Source organism: Herpailurus yagouaroundi, unplaced genomic scaffold (assembly GCF_014898765.1).
Source record: "Herpailurus yagouaroundi ecotype Mexico unplaced genomic scaffold, PumYag 250, whole genome shotgun sequence".
In the NCBI taxonomy this organism is placed as follows: Eukaryota; Metazoa; Chordata; class Mammalia; order Carnivora; family Felidae; genus Herpailurus; species Herpailurus yagouaroundi.
In genome coordinates, this window is record NW_024412467.1 from 1,265,327 (window position 1) to 1,277,518 (window position 12,192).

Consider the following 12,192-nt stretch of genomic DNA (forward strand, 5'->3'; position numbering starts at 1 on the left):
ACCAAGGCCGTCACCAAGTACACCAGCTCCAAGTGAGTGTGTTTGGAGGCACAATCCAACCCAAAGGCTCTTTTCAGAGCCACCCACTTTATCAAAGGAGAGCTATAACTGCCATTCCGTGGCTGAGCAATTGCAAGCTTGGGCTACAGTCTTAAAGGAATCCACTGAAATGGTGATCCGTAGGGGCATTTTTAGAGCCAAGCATGCGTTTGGATGGTCACTAACTAGGCTCTCAGCGAAATAAACTACTGTGGCGCAATGGCTGTGCGGCAAAGCGCCACTTCACCTGTAAGGTTTTTTTCAGCCCACGTGTCGTTTTCCGCCAAACTCGGAATACTTGGAAGCGCTCACTCCTTTCCCTGTGTCTGCACGTTTCTAAAGGAGACGGGAGTTTCCCTGCTAGGTAAAGAAGTGACTACAGCATTTCAAAATAGGGACCCTCCGCGGATGACTATTCCATGCTGCCCTATTGGGAGGAGGAGAGGTCCAGGTACTAGAAAGAGCCGGTAGGCGCTCGTATTCCCGGAGCCTCAACTCCCCAGGACCTAAAGCATTAGGTAAACAGCGGAGCCGCCCGTGGTTCCCGTGGGCATCTACGGGGTATACCTCAAGCTCTCTGCGCACACATTAAATGAAATTACTCTAGTTTCGCATTAGAATTGTTTACCGATGGCAACAGCTGATCTAAAGCCCTTTCAGTTTTTCTTGCAGGTGGGAAAGCCGGGCTCCTATTTCCTGTGTCACTGGTTTCTCTGGAATGCCACCAGAAGGGCGGGAAGCACGGCCCTGCAGCTCTAGGCAGGACAAAGAGTTTGAATTTCCCGCGCTTCCCCTTCGCGGCACCTCGTTGGCTGGTCCGGACGGCCCCGCAGAGGCTGGTATGCGGGTCGTTCTTAGTAAACCTTTTTCAAAAAACTGGGACTCCAAAAATGATGCTCAAAAACCAGTAATGATCTTGGTGGAGGAAGAGGAGATATTTGGGCAGGTCTGGGTCCCGGTTTGAGGGGGGGCGGTGTCAGATTGGGTAGGACTGAGCTGTTGACTGCCTGTGAAAAGGGGAGGGAAAGAATATTTTTCATCGGTTTACGAACACTTTACGTAAGGGCGATCTACAACAGTGTCTTTTGGATGAAGAAGTCACATTTGAAGTAGGATTTCTTTAATTTCTTTTTTTTTAAGGACCCCTTTAAAATGAAAAGTTAAATTTAAATTCTCTTTTCCCAGATACCACGTCAGTAGACTGCTGTGTATTTACTGTCTCAGCAGAGGCAACATATAGCTGTGAAAGAGACCCCTGTCTTTAAAATTCATTCTTATAAAAAGACATTTCCCCTCACCCCTCCCAGGCCCTTTTTCTTTTCTCTTCTTTTTGTTTCGTTTCTTTCTGTTTCTTCTCTTTTCTTTTCTTCTCTTTTCTCTTCCTTTCCTTTCCTTTCCTTTTTCTTTCCTTTTGTGTTTTTTTTTTTTTGTTGTTGTTGTTTGTTTTTTCTTTTTCTAATTATCAAACTCCGGCTACAGTTTAAGAATCACTGACACTTATGTTCTTCCCCGGGAGAGGTGAGATCTGGATGGTAATATTATTTCCTATCCTTTTCAAAATGATCTTTTCAAAATGATCAAACAGATTATTTTCTCCCCATCTTGTCCTTCAAAACTTTTGCCTGACTGCTTGCTTTGGTCCCTTTCTTCTCTCTCTCCTCCTCTCCTTCCTGCTTCCCTTCCTTCCTGATATTTGATGCTTTACCTAAAACTTTACCCTTAATTGAGGAGTTCAAACTAAACCCCAAGCCTCCTAGACTCAGACCTAGGCCTTTTTGCCATCTCTCCTGGAAAACTGGCTGATCTGTAACAAGTGAACGAGAATTTTTAAAAAAAATCAATGCCCGGACCCTGTGGTAGGACCCCAGATCTATAGTGGGAGTGCGGAGAAACCAGAAAGATTTTTTTAATAAAAAATCTCCCCAGTTGTATCTGATAAAGCACCAACTTTGGACACAGCAAGGCCAGGAGTCAAGCCATCAAAGTTAAATTCTAGAAGGGTTTATACACCCCCTTGCTTAATAAAACACCCACATTTTCTTCAGAGAGGCAGTCTCTGAGTAACAAAGCAAACGAGCAAAAAATAACCTGTCTTACCTTCCTGATTCTCCTTTCAGTCACGGAAAGTCTTTGTACCTTCCGGTCCAACAAAGGTGACCTGGAGACAGGAAGAGCTGAATCTGTAGGGGAGAAACACTTTCTGGACCCCCTGTTATCTGTTTGGGGACCTTTCTTCTCTTTTCCAAATTCTCAGCCTCCCTCCAAATGAAAGGTCTCCCAACCGCCTCTGTCTGCCCATCAACCATTCAAAACAATTTCAAATAGACAAATAAAAATCTACTGTAATTCCATTATCCGGGACACTTCTGCCCTCAATCTTCCAGAAGTTTTACTTTGTGCAAGTCTATATGGACAGGTGTATAAATGTAATACAAGTGAGAGCATACCTTCTGTTATCCTTTTAAATTAATAGAGATCTTGTTGCCGGGTAAACTGGGAAAACTCGGGCCCTGAGGCCTCGACTGAGCCGGTCCCAAAGGAGTCGCCAGAGGTTATTGGTCTTGTCAGGAGAAAGAATCCAAAGACAGACACAGAACACAGCGGCGACACGAGGGACACAAGTGGGAGAGTTTGTGGAAGTGAAAAGTACACTCTTGAGATAGGAGTAGGAGAAAGCTCCAGAGAGACAGCCAGCTGCCTCCCTGGGGTTCGAGTTTCTTTCTTTTATCCTAGGTGTTAACTAGGATGTTCACTAGGGATGAAAAGCGGGGTTTCAGGCCTTTTTTTCCTAATTTGCTCAGGGGCTTTCTGTCAGTTCGCCGCCATTTTGGGCCTGTCTGGTGTGACGGGCCTCTCAGTTTCCAGATAGGTGGCCACGACTTCCTCGACCTCCAGGCATCCTGTTGCAATGTAACTGCCTACTCTAACAGTACCAGAAGGAGAGCTATTGTCAGGCATACCTGTTTTTTGTTTTTTTTTTTTTTTTTTTTTAATCTGAAAGGTTTTTCTGCCAGGCCGAGCAAACATCTGATTAACCAAACATCTACACTTACCTTTCTGTGAATTGACCCCTCCCCTTTGAAGCCCCAGGCCCCTATCCCATTTCTTAGCTCACGATGGCCTACAAGCCTCAATTGCCTGACGGCCTTTGTGAGGACGTTTTGGAGTGAAGGGGGAAGGGGGGTTCGGAGCCAACGGCCAAGCAAGAATTCTTGAAGACCTCTTTGGTGCAAAAAGGTGATTTTTATTAAAGCAGGGGGACAGGACGGGTAGGCAGAAAGAGCTGCCCTGGGGCTGTGAAGAGTGACCGATTATATACCTTCAGGCTGGGGCGGGGTGGGGTTAGGGGTAGAGTGTATCTCTAAGGAATTTTGGAAGCAAATTTTCTAGGACCTTGAGGGAGTAGCTGTTGTTAGAAAAATGTCATTTATTACCGTTTAGTGAAACCTCAGTCATGAGACCTTCATTCGGATGTATATCTGGGCCCATAAGCTGAGAATATAATTGCCAACATATACTTGGGGGTTAAAGATAAAGGAGGTTTGTTTGCAAAGGAATTTTGATGTGTTTCAGGAGACTTACAGGATCTTGGGGGGTCGGGGTAATGTTAAGCTAAGGCTCTCTTTTGCCCCCAGCAAAGTGTGATCATTGAGGCAGCTGAGCTCCCAGAGGGAGGTCACTCTGCCGGTTTCATGGGCTTGTCAATGGGGTGTAGACAGCAAGGAAATTTAATTTTTCATTTGCCTTAGTTTCCCCCATCGCCATGGCAAGCACTTAAACCCCCTTCCATCTTGATGAGGGTGATATTAGGGCTCCAGGAAATGGAGCCTATAGGTGTCTGGGAATTAGGCTGTGGATAAGATTGCCTTTTTCTTGCAGTTTACTAAGCTCTCCATAAACTGAAGGAGACTCCTGTCCCGCAGGACTGTGATCTCCACGAGTCAACCATCTGCTTTCTTTCCTTTCCCCTGTTCTTGGGTGGCCAGGAGTGTCCGAGGAATATCACACATGCCCCACCTGGGGTGGGGGGTGTGGGGGCAGAGGGGTGCTGTTAGCCTGTACTTTGCCCTCAGCTTGCCCCACACCCCCTCATCATTTGAGTCTCCTGTCTTTGTGGGGCTCTCATACATAAGAAATTACATTTGTTTTTCTCCTGTTAATCTGCCCGGTGTCAGTATAATTATTAAACCAGCCAAAGGGCCTAGAAAGGAAGAAGGGAACGTTTGTCCACCTCTGCATTTTCATTGCTGGTTTACAGATGAAAATGAGTGGCCGTGCCACTTGTTGGGGTCTATGTATTTGCTAACTTTTTGTCTGGTCGCTCTATCAGTTGTTGATAGGGGTGTTGACCTGTTTACCTCTAACTGTGGATTTGCCTGTTATTCCACTTGGCTCACCCATTTTTTTGCCTCCTGTATTTTGCGAGGCTGTTATTTGGTGCTTAAACATTTAGAATTGTACGGCTTTCTTAGTGGTTTGACCCTTTTATCGGTCTGTAATGTCCCTTTCTATCTCTGGTAACTTTCTTTGCTCTGGTTTACTTACCTGATTGGGAGAGGCAATCCTGATTCCTTTCGTTGATATTTGTACGGTTTCGCTTCTCCTACCCTTTAATTTCAACCTGCGTGTGTAGTTCTACTCCAAGTGAGTTCCTTGTAGACAGTGAAGGGGGACATTATTTGCCACCCTAAAATATACCTCTTTGGTGTAAGGATTACCTTGAGTGGATTATTTATTTCTTTAAGTAGCAGACATTTAAAAAGATTTGAAACCCCAGAAGTTAGTCATTTGTGAGAGAAGTTTACATTTACCAGGGAAATCTGCATTTGTAAGAGTGTTTCCCTCTCTGTACTGGGAAAAGGATGACTAAAACTAGGGGGACCCATTGGACAAGGCAAAGATCTAAATCTGCCTAAAGATTTAAATCTGGTCAAAGATTTAACCATACCGGTTAAATGTGCTTTGCCTGGTAACTTCCCAGAACTGGCCCCCCCACCCCCACCCCCACCATCTTTTGTGTTTAGCTGGAGATCGTATTTAAGGCGGTGGCTTGGGCCATCTGGGGCATTACTCAATACTTCCTGGATCTCTCCCTTGTATACAGGAGGCACACACGTTATTAAACCTCAGTTTGTTTTTCTCCTGGTAATCTTTTATTCCAACAATAAGGGGGGTCTCAGCCAACAACCTAGAAGGGTAGAGGGAAAATTATTTTTCCCCCCCTATAACAGCGTACATTTGCAGCACATTTTTATCCACTCAGCCAATCTCTGTTTTTTAATGGATGCATTTAGATCATATATATTTAGTGCGATTATTGACATTGATGGGGCTCAGGACCTACTACCCCAAAAGATGGCACCTTGACATACTGAATATCTTAAGCCAAAGGAGTTTGGGAAAACAGCAAAAGCAAGAAGTCCACTTTGACCTCCTCTTCCCTAAAGACAGGATTAGGGAAACATGCTTATTACCAGAAACAGGGAATTTAGGGCCAAGAAAGCTGTATGAACAAACCTTGTTACTTTTTCACCATTTACTACCCATTGCCCAAACCCCTTTGTCTTTTCAGGCCTTTACAAAGATATTTCATTGTAAAAGCTTCCTACTCTGGTCACTTTAGGTTTTCATTTTTTTTAGGAAGGCTCCCAAGTACGTGTAAAAGTTCTAATAAAATGTGTATGCTTTTCTCCTGCTAATTTATCTTTGGCACTTTCATTATCAGACCTAGCGAGGAGCCCTAAAAGGGTTGAGGAAAAATTTTTCTCCCATACATGTTAGGCCTTAAGTTTGCCATTTTAGTTTTTGTTTTCTGGTGGTTTTTTTTTTTTGTCTGTCTGTTTGTTTGTTTGTTTTCCCCCTCACTGTTACCCACTTTTTGTTTTCTAGGTCTGGCTTTCCTGTGGGCTACTTGAGTATTTTCTTTAGACAATTTGATTCTGATTCATTTATTGTCTTTGGATAGTTTTTTAGTGGTTGCTCTAGGTATCACATACACATAACATCACAGTCCACTGGTATCTACATGTTACCAGTTCAACTGTACCAAGCTTCTCTCCTTTTAAATAATTTACCCTCTCTTGTCTATAATATAATGATCTGAAATATTTCCTCTCTATATATTGAGAACCACATCAGATAATATTAGAAATTTAGCCTCTAAACATACTTTAGAAGATTCAAGACAATTGTGTTTACCCATATTTCTTTTTGTTGTTCTTCCTTGTTAATGTTCCAAAAATATTATATCATTTCTTTCTTCCCCCCCCCCCCCAAACTCCCTTCTGCCATTCTTCTATGGATAGATAACACTGGCAGCAAATTCTCATGCTTTACTTTATCTGAGAATGACTTTATTTCCCTGCTAATTTCTCAAGGACGTGAAATTCAGAGGGACAGTATCAGTTCTTTCCTTTTAGCTCTTAAAAATATGTGACCCTTCCTTTTGGTATGTGGTTTCTGATGACAAATCTGCTACCATTTGAGTTGATTTTTCCCTTTTACATGGGTTTTGTTTCTCTTGCTGTGTGTGTGTCTGTGTGTGTGTATATTTTTGTCTTTAGTTTTCATAGGTTTGATTATGTGTTTGGGTTTATTCCACTTGGGGTTTGTGGAGCTTCCTAAATCTGTAGGTTTCTGTCTTTTGTCAAATTTAGAAATTTTTGATTATTATTTCTTCAAATATACTTTTCCAACACCACCCTCTTTTCTCCTTGGTCTTCTGAAGACCAGAATGCTAGGTCTTTTTCATCGTTCTGCATGTCTCTGATGTTCATTTCTCTCCCCAGTCTATTCTCTCTCCGTTGTTCAAATTGGGCAAGTTCTATTTTTCAATCTTCAGATTCACTGTTTTGTCCCTATCTTCTCCATTCTGCCGTTGACCCCATCCATGACCCCATCCACGGAGCTTGTTATTCCAGGCATTGTATTTTTCAGTTCTAAAACTTGAATTGGGTTCTTCTTTTATTCCTATGCTGAGGGTTTCCCATCTTTCACTTGTTTCACGTGTGTCTGTCATTGCTCTCTGAAGTATTTTTACGATGGTTGCTTTAAAATCCTAGGTGGATAGTTCCAACATGCCGAGAGGGGAGAAGTGCCCCATCGTGGCCGAGTAAGGGTGGAAGTCCAGGATCCCCGTGTGGCCTCTGATGGAGTTTGAAGTGGGGTTCATGAGCAAACGGCCAAGAAAGAATTCTTGAGATGTCTTCAGCACAAAAAGGCGACTTTATGAAAGCACGAGGACAGGACCGGTGGGCAGGAAGAGCTGCACGGGGTTTGGGAGGAGCGACTGATTACACACTTGCAAGTTTCACCGTAAGTCTCCGAGGAATTTCTGGATGCTGAAAGCAGGGTCTCGCAGGACCATTCAGCTATCGTCCAGACCAGGTTGCTTTTAGTTTTTAAGGAAGTGTAAACAGTAAGGCATCAAGGCAGCCGTGAACTTCTTGAGGGGTGTTACACCTGCAGGTGTCTGACATCCAGCAGTGGGCTGCAGGCTATAAGGGAATGGAAGGTAAGCTACATTTTTCTTGTCTTTGTTTCCCTCGTCAGCCTCCACGGAAACCTTATAGGTGGGGAGTGGGGTGGGGGGGGAGATGTAGGATGTTTTCCATGGTGTTTGGCTGGAGGAGAGTCGTTACTTCTTAAGTTCTCCACTTTCTAGGTGGACCTTTGGTCTTTTGGCTAGAGATAACAGGGTTTTCTGGTTTTGTGTCTTTACTGTTGTTGTTTGTTTGCCTTCCTTGGCATTTCTAGATTGCCAGCTTCAGCAGCACGTCCAGGATAGATGAGGTAAAAAGAAAACCCAGGGAACACACAATATCTTGTTCCTCAACTTTCAAGGTCACTTAGTCAGCCTACCTTCTCGACACCCTTTGGCGGTCTTATGTTTAACGTGCATGGGAGGTCCCGGGTTGCTAGTTGTACTTCGCAGAAAGAACAGGGGGAGGTGTGTTTTACTTCACCTTGGTCCAGAAATAGAAGTTTTTATGCTTTTGAAAAGTTTTTATACATTGCTTCTATGTGACATAAGAGAGGTTTCCAGCTACTATTTTCAAACTTATTTCTACAAAGAACACATCCTGCGTATTAAATAGATATATACACTTAGTAGATTAAAAAATTTTTTGAATATAATCATTCTCTTTTTAAAAAGTGGCTTTTGGAGGACTGGAGATGACTGGCTTTATAAGAATTCTGTCAGATGAATACAACGTACAGATCCGGATCAAGTCAACTTGAGCCTTCTTTCAAGATTTCTGGTCATTGTTAGGTTCTTTTTTAAAATGAGGGATCCTTATGCCTCCTGTCTGTAACCAGTGTCCTATAATGTGTGTAATGTAAACAACAGGTGGCCCTCAGAAGAAATTAATGAATTAAAAGCACTTACAGCTGTAACTCTTGCCGTGTTCAGGTGAGTGACAGTCTACTCTAGGACATACTCTTGCAAATGCTTCCATTTGTCGGGGAAGAACAACTTGTCTCTACACTCATAGGGTCTCCAACTCGGTCTAGGAATTCAACTGACATAGACAAATTAATGGGATAAAAGCCTACAAGTTATAATTATTACTTTTTGTTTACATGCACATGGGAGTTTTCACAAGAAAAACGAAAATCCAAAGAAGCTCTAAGAAGGTAATGCTTCTATACTGTGTTGGACAAAGAAGGGTAACTTAAGAAAATGTCACCGGTGAAGGGGCTGGGACTAGGGAGTTAACTGGGAGATGATGTTTGTTTGTACAGATTTCTCTGAGCCTCAACTTCCTGTCCTTTGCAAGAAGAATGACTCTTTGCTTCCGGTAGAGGGAGGATTTCTTTTTTTTTTAAATTTTTTTCAACGTTTTATTTGTATCGAGCAAAGAACAGACATTTACTTCCTTTCATGGTCATACAAAACAATATGCATCAAAGTGTCCTCTCCAGGCAGTAGAGTTGTTACTGAGGACATTACTTTTCTCTCACATTTTTGTGGAAGCCTTTACCCCCACCGTCTCTCTCCCCAACATCTGCCCTGCACGTTATCTTTCCGTCAAGTGCCTACAATTTGCCAATTTTGAGAACGTGCTGATAGGGTTTCATCAAGCTGTTCTACTGTTGCAGACAGTTGTAGTGTTGTGTTTGCTGACTCGCGTGACGCAGGGTCACCTAGATGACTGGAAGCCTTCTTCTCATCCCCGATCTGATGGGGTATGGATTCCTGATGCTGCGAATGTCTGCACGCCAGCTTCTATTCTGCGGTTTTGAAACAGGCCTTAATCTTGCCTCCTATTTTACCTAGCACTCTACATACCCCTTCCTCCATCCAAAGTGACCTACTTTATTCAGGAAATTAGAACAGTCCTACCTCTGGCCCTCGGCTCCTGACATTCCCCTGGCTTTGGATGCACGTGGGCTTTTATGGGAGCATTCACTCTTCCTGCTTGGCTAGCTTCTTCACCGCTTTCAGGTTTGAACTCAAACCTGAAACTCATACCCGAACTCATACCCTCCTGGTGAGGCTCTCCCTGACCATCCCCGTGTGTCTCAGATATGCCCTTTTCCTACTTTGTCTCCATGCCGCTCGTCACCAAAAACCGCACTGTCCTCTTCTGTGCATTTAGCCCATTGTGCACCTTGCCACGCTAGGAGGGCGTCACCACAAGGGTACAGTTTTCCATCTGCCATGGACACTGCCATGTTCCGTGGACCTGGAACTCTCTGGCATTTAGTCGGTATTCAATGAGTATGTGTGGAATGAATGCTGAATACTCACCTCCCTCATGAACTCTCTTGACCCTTCTGATTCGCAGTGATTACCCCTCTCTGCCACCCACTCTCATATTCCTGATTGCTTACACTTTCATTTTTGGAGGCAGAATACCCTGTACTATTTAATCTTCAGACATACAGTCCTTCTCTTTTCAAAAAGTGTCAAGTCTTTGAGGCAGGATTTGAGACCTTCTAGATCTTCATCTTGCAAAGACATTGAGCCAGTGGTTGTTGTTTACTGCTGTCATTGGCCCTGAAGATAATGAGGAAAAATTAAAAGGAGAGTGAATATTGTCAAGAGAAAAAGTCCTAAGTGTCTGAAGACTTAAGAGAAGGTGAAAAACAAATGGAAGATGCACATCTTGACTCTCCTGCCTGGTTCCCTGGATCAAAGGATGCTTCTCTGACCGTTGGCTTATGAGTAGATTTTTCTCACACATAGGTCCATGTCCCTTTTACCATCCTATTTGGGACTCAGAAGACCTTTAGGCTTGAGTCTGCAAAAATTCCTGAAATTACTGTTCACCTTCCTCTGGGCCCCTTCAAGGTCTATCTTCTGGACCATAAGAGGAAAAACACCAAGATTCCTTCCGGCAGTGTCTCTCGATGTTACTATATTCCTTGACATGAGCGCTAAGACCAGGCAAAGACTGCAGTCATATAAACACCTTATAATACATCATCTTTTTTGTGTATTTCAGTGTTGTGGGGCATTTGTTCCCTCACTTCCTAAAGGTCCCAAGACTTCTTGTGTTTGCGTTTCAATGTTTCGGCCCTCTAACCACGAGGGGTGCAGTATGCTATGGATATGGAGGATGACAGAAGAATTTTCTGAATCAACCCAAGTGTTGTACCCAAGTGAAAAAATGGAGAAGGTGGGAGTTGGGAATGGCAATGGGGACAATGAGTTTCCTAACCAGGAGTTTGGAGTCCTTGGTCCTGACGCAGTTTTGGAGTGGTGGCGGGGTCCAGAGCCGATGGCCAAAAAAGAATTCTTGAGTCGCCTTTGGTGTAAAAAGGTGGTAGTATCAAAGCACGGGGACAGGACCCGGGGGCAGAAAGAGTTACACTGGGGTTGTGATGGGTGACTGATCATATACCTTCAGGTTGGGAGGGCGTTAGGGATAGCATAAGTCTCTAAGGAGTTTTGGAAGCAGGGTTTCCAGGACCTCGAGAGGCTAACTGCTGTTAGCAAAAGGTCACTTATTACTGTTTAGTAAAACCTCAGTCATGAGACCCTTCAGATGTTTATCAGTGGACCATAAGCTTGGAGTATGAGTCAACGTGTATCTTGTGATGGTAGAAATAAAGGAAGTTTTCAAAGGAATTCTTATATGTTAAAGTAGACTTACAGAATCCTGGGGGGTAGGGTGAATGTTAAGATTACCTTTTGCTCTTAGCAAAGTGTCATCATCCAGGCAGCTGAGCTCCTAGAGGAATGTCACCCTGCCTATGGCAAAGGCTGTAGGCAGAAAGGAAAGTTAGTTTTTCATTTGCCTCTGGTTCCCACATCCGTCTCATTAGCTCAGTGTGAGCCGGGAAAGACCAAGACACAAAAAACTCACAACCGGGGTCTCTAAGTTTTGCAATCTCTAAAATGAAAACAGTACTCTACCTACCTTCAAGGTGGTCCCATAAGACCTCATGTGTAAGATAATGATTTACACAAAAGACCTACTGTCTTGAGTCAGGGAGAGGATGGGCCAGTTCTTGCCTTTAGTTTTCATTGTTCAGACACTTTTCATTGTTCAGACATTGTTAAGGCTTGGGCTCTGACAAAGAATTGTTTGTTTCCTTTCTTTCTGTTACTTCGTGAGGTCCAAAGACTTAAAGCAATTGCTGGAACAGTTGTACTTTTTAAATGTAAACTATTTTAGAAATTGTTCTGTTTATTCCTTTCCAGAAACAGTCACAATCCTGGAAAAGGAAAAAACAGCCAAAAGACAGAGCAATGAGGACAATCATTCCTGCTTCGGATTGGATTTTAAATTCGTATTGTTCAGAAAATCAAATTGTTTCAATTATTAGTGCTAACGTAAAAGCTCTCCACGCCAGATTACAATGGAGTATTCAAAACCCTCCCGCTAGGTGGAGGGCTTTTATGCAAATGAGGGATGCTGATTATGCTTTTTCATTGGTTACTTGAAAAGAGCCAATGGGAGACTTGTATTCAGCATACCTGCCGTTAGTATAAATACTTCTCTTGCTCTCAGTGTGGCTCTACACTGCTCGCGTTTTCTTTTGAAGGCGTTTGCTTTTTTCTCTGCTGGCGATGTCTGGACGTGGAAAGCAGGGTGGCAAGGCTCGCGCCAAGGCCAAGACCCGTTCGTCGCGGGCCGGGCTGCAGTTCCCGGTGGGCCGCGTCCACCGCCTGCTCCGCAAGGGAAACTACTCAGAAAGGGT

At 43.6% G+C, this 12,192-nt stretch overlaps 1 protein-coding gene and 1 long non-coding RNA gene across 3 annotated transcripts in view; one reads left to right on the forward strand and one right to left on the reverse strand.

Moving 5' to 3' along the window:
• LOC121020328 (histone H2B type 1-A) overlaps positions 1-12,192 on the reverse strand; it is a 448,453-nt gene that overhangs the window by 206,834 nt on the left and 229,427 nt on the right. The gene's annotated exons all lie outside the window — the stretch shown is intronic.
• Positions 711-12,186, forward strand: LOC121020338 (uncharacterized). Its single transcript, XR_005786077.1, has 3 exons — positions 711-878; positions 10,491-10,664; positions 11,693-12,186. It is a non-coding gene; the product is annotated as an uncharacterized LOC121020338 (long non-coding RNA).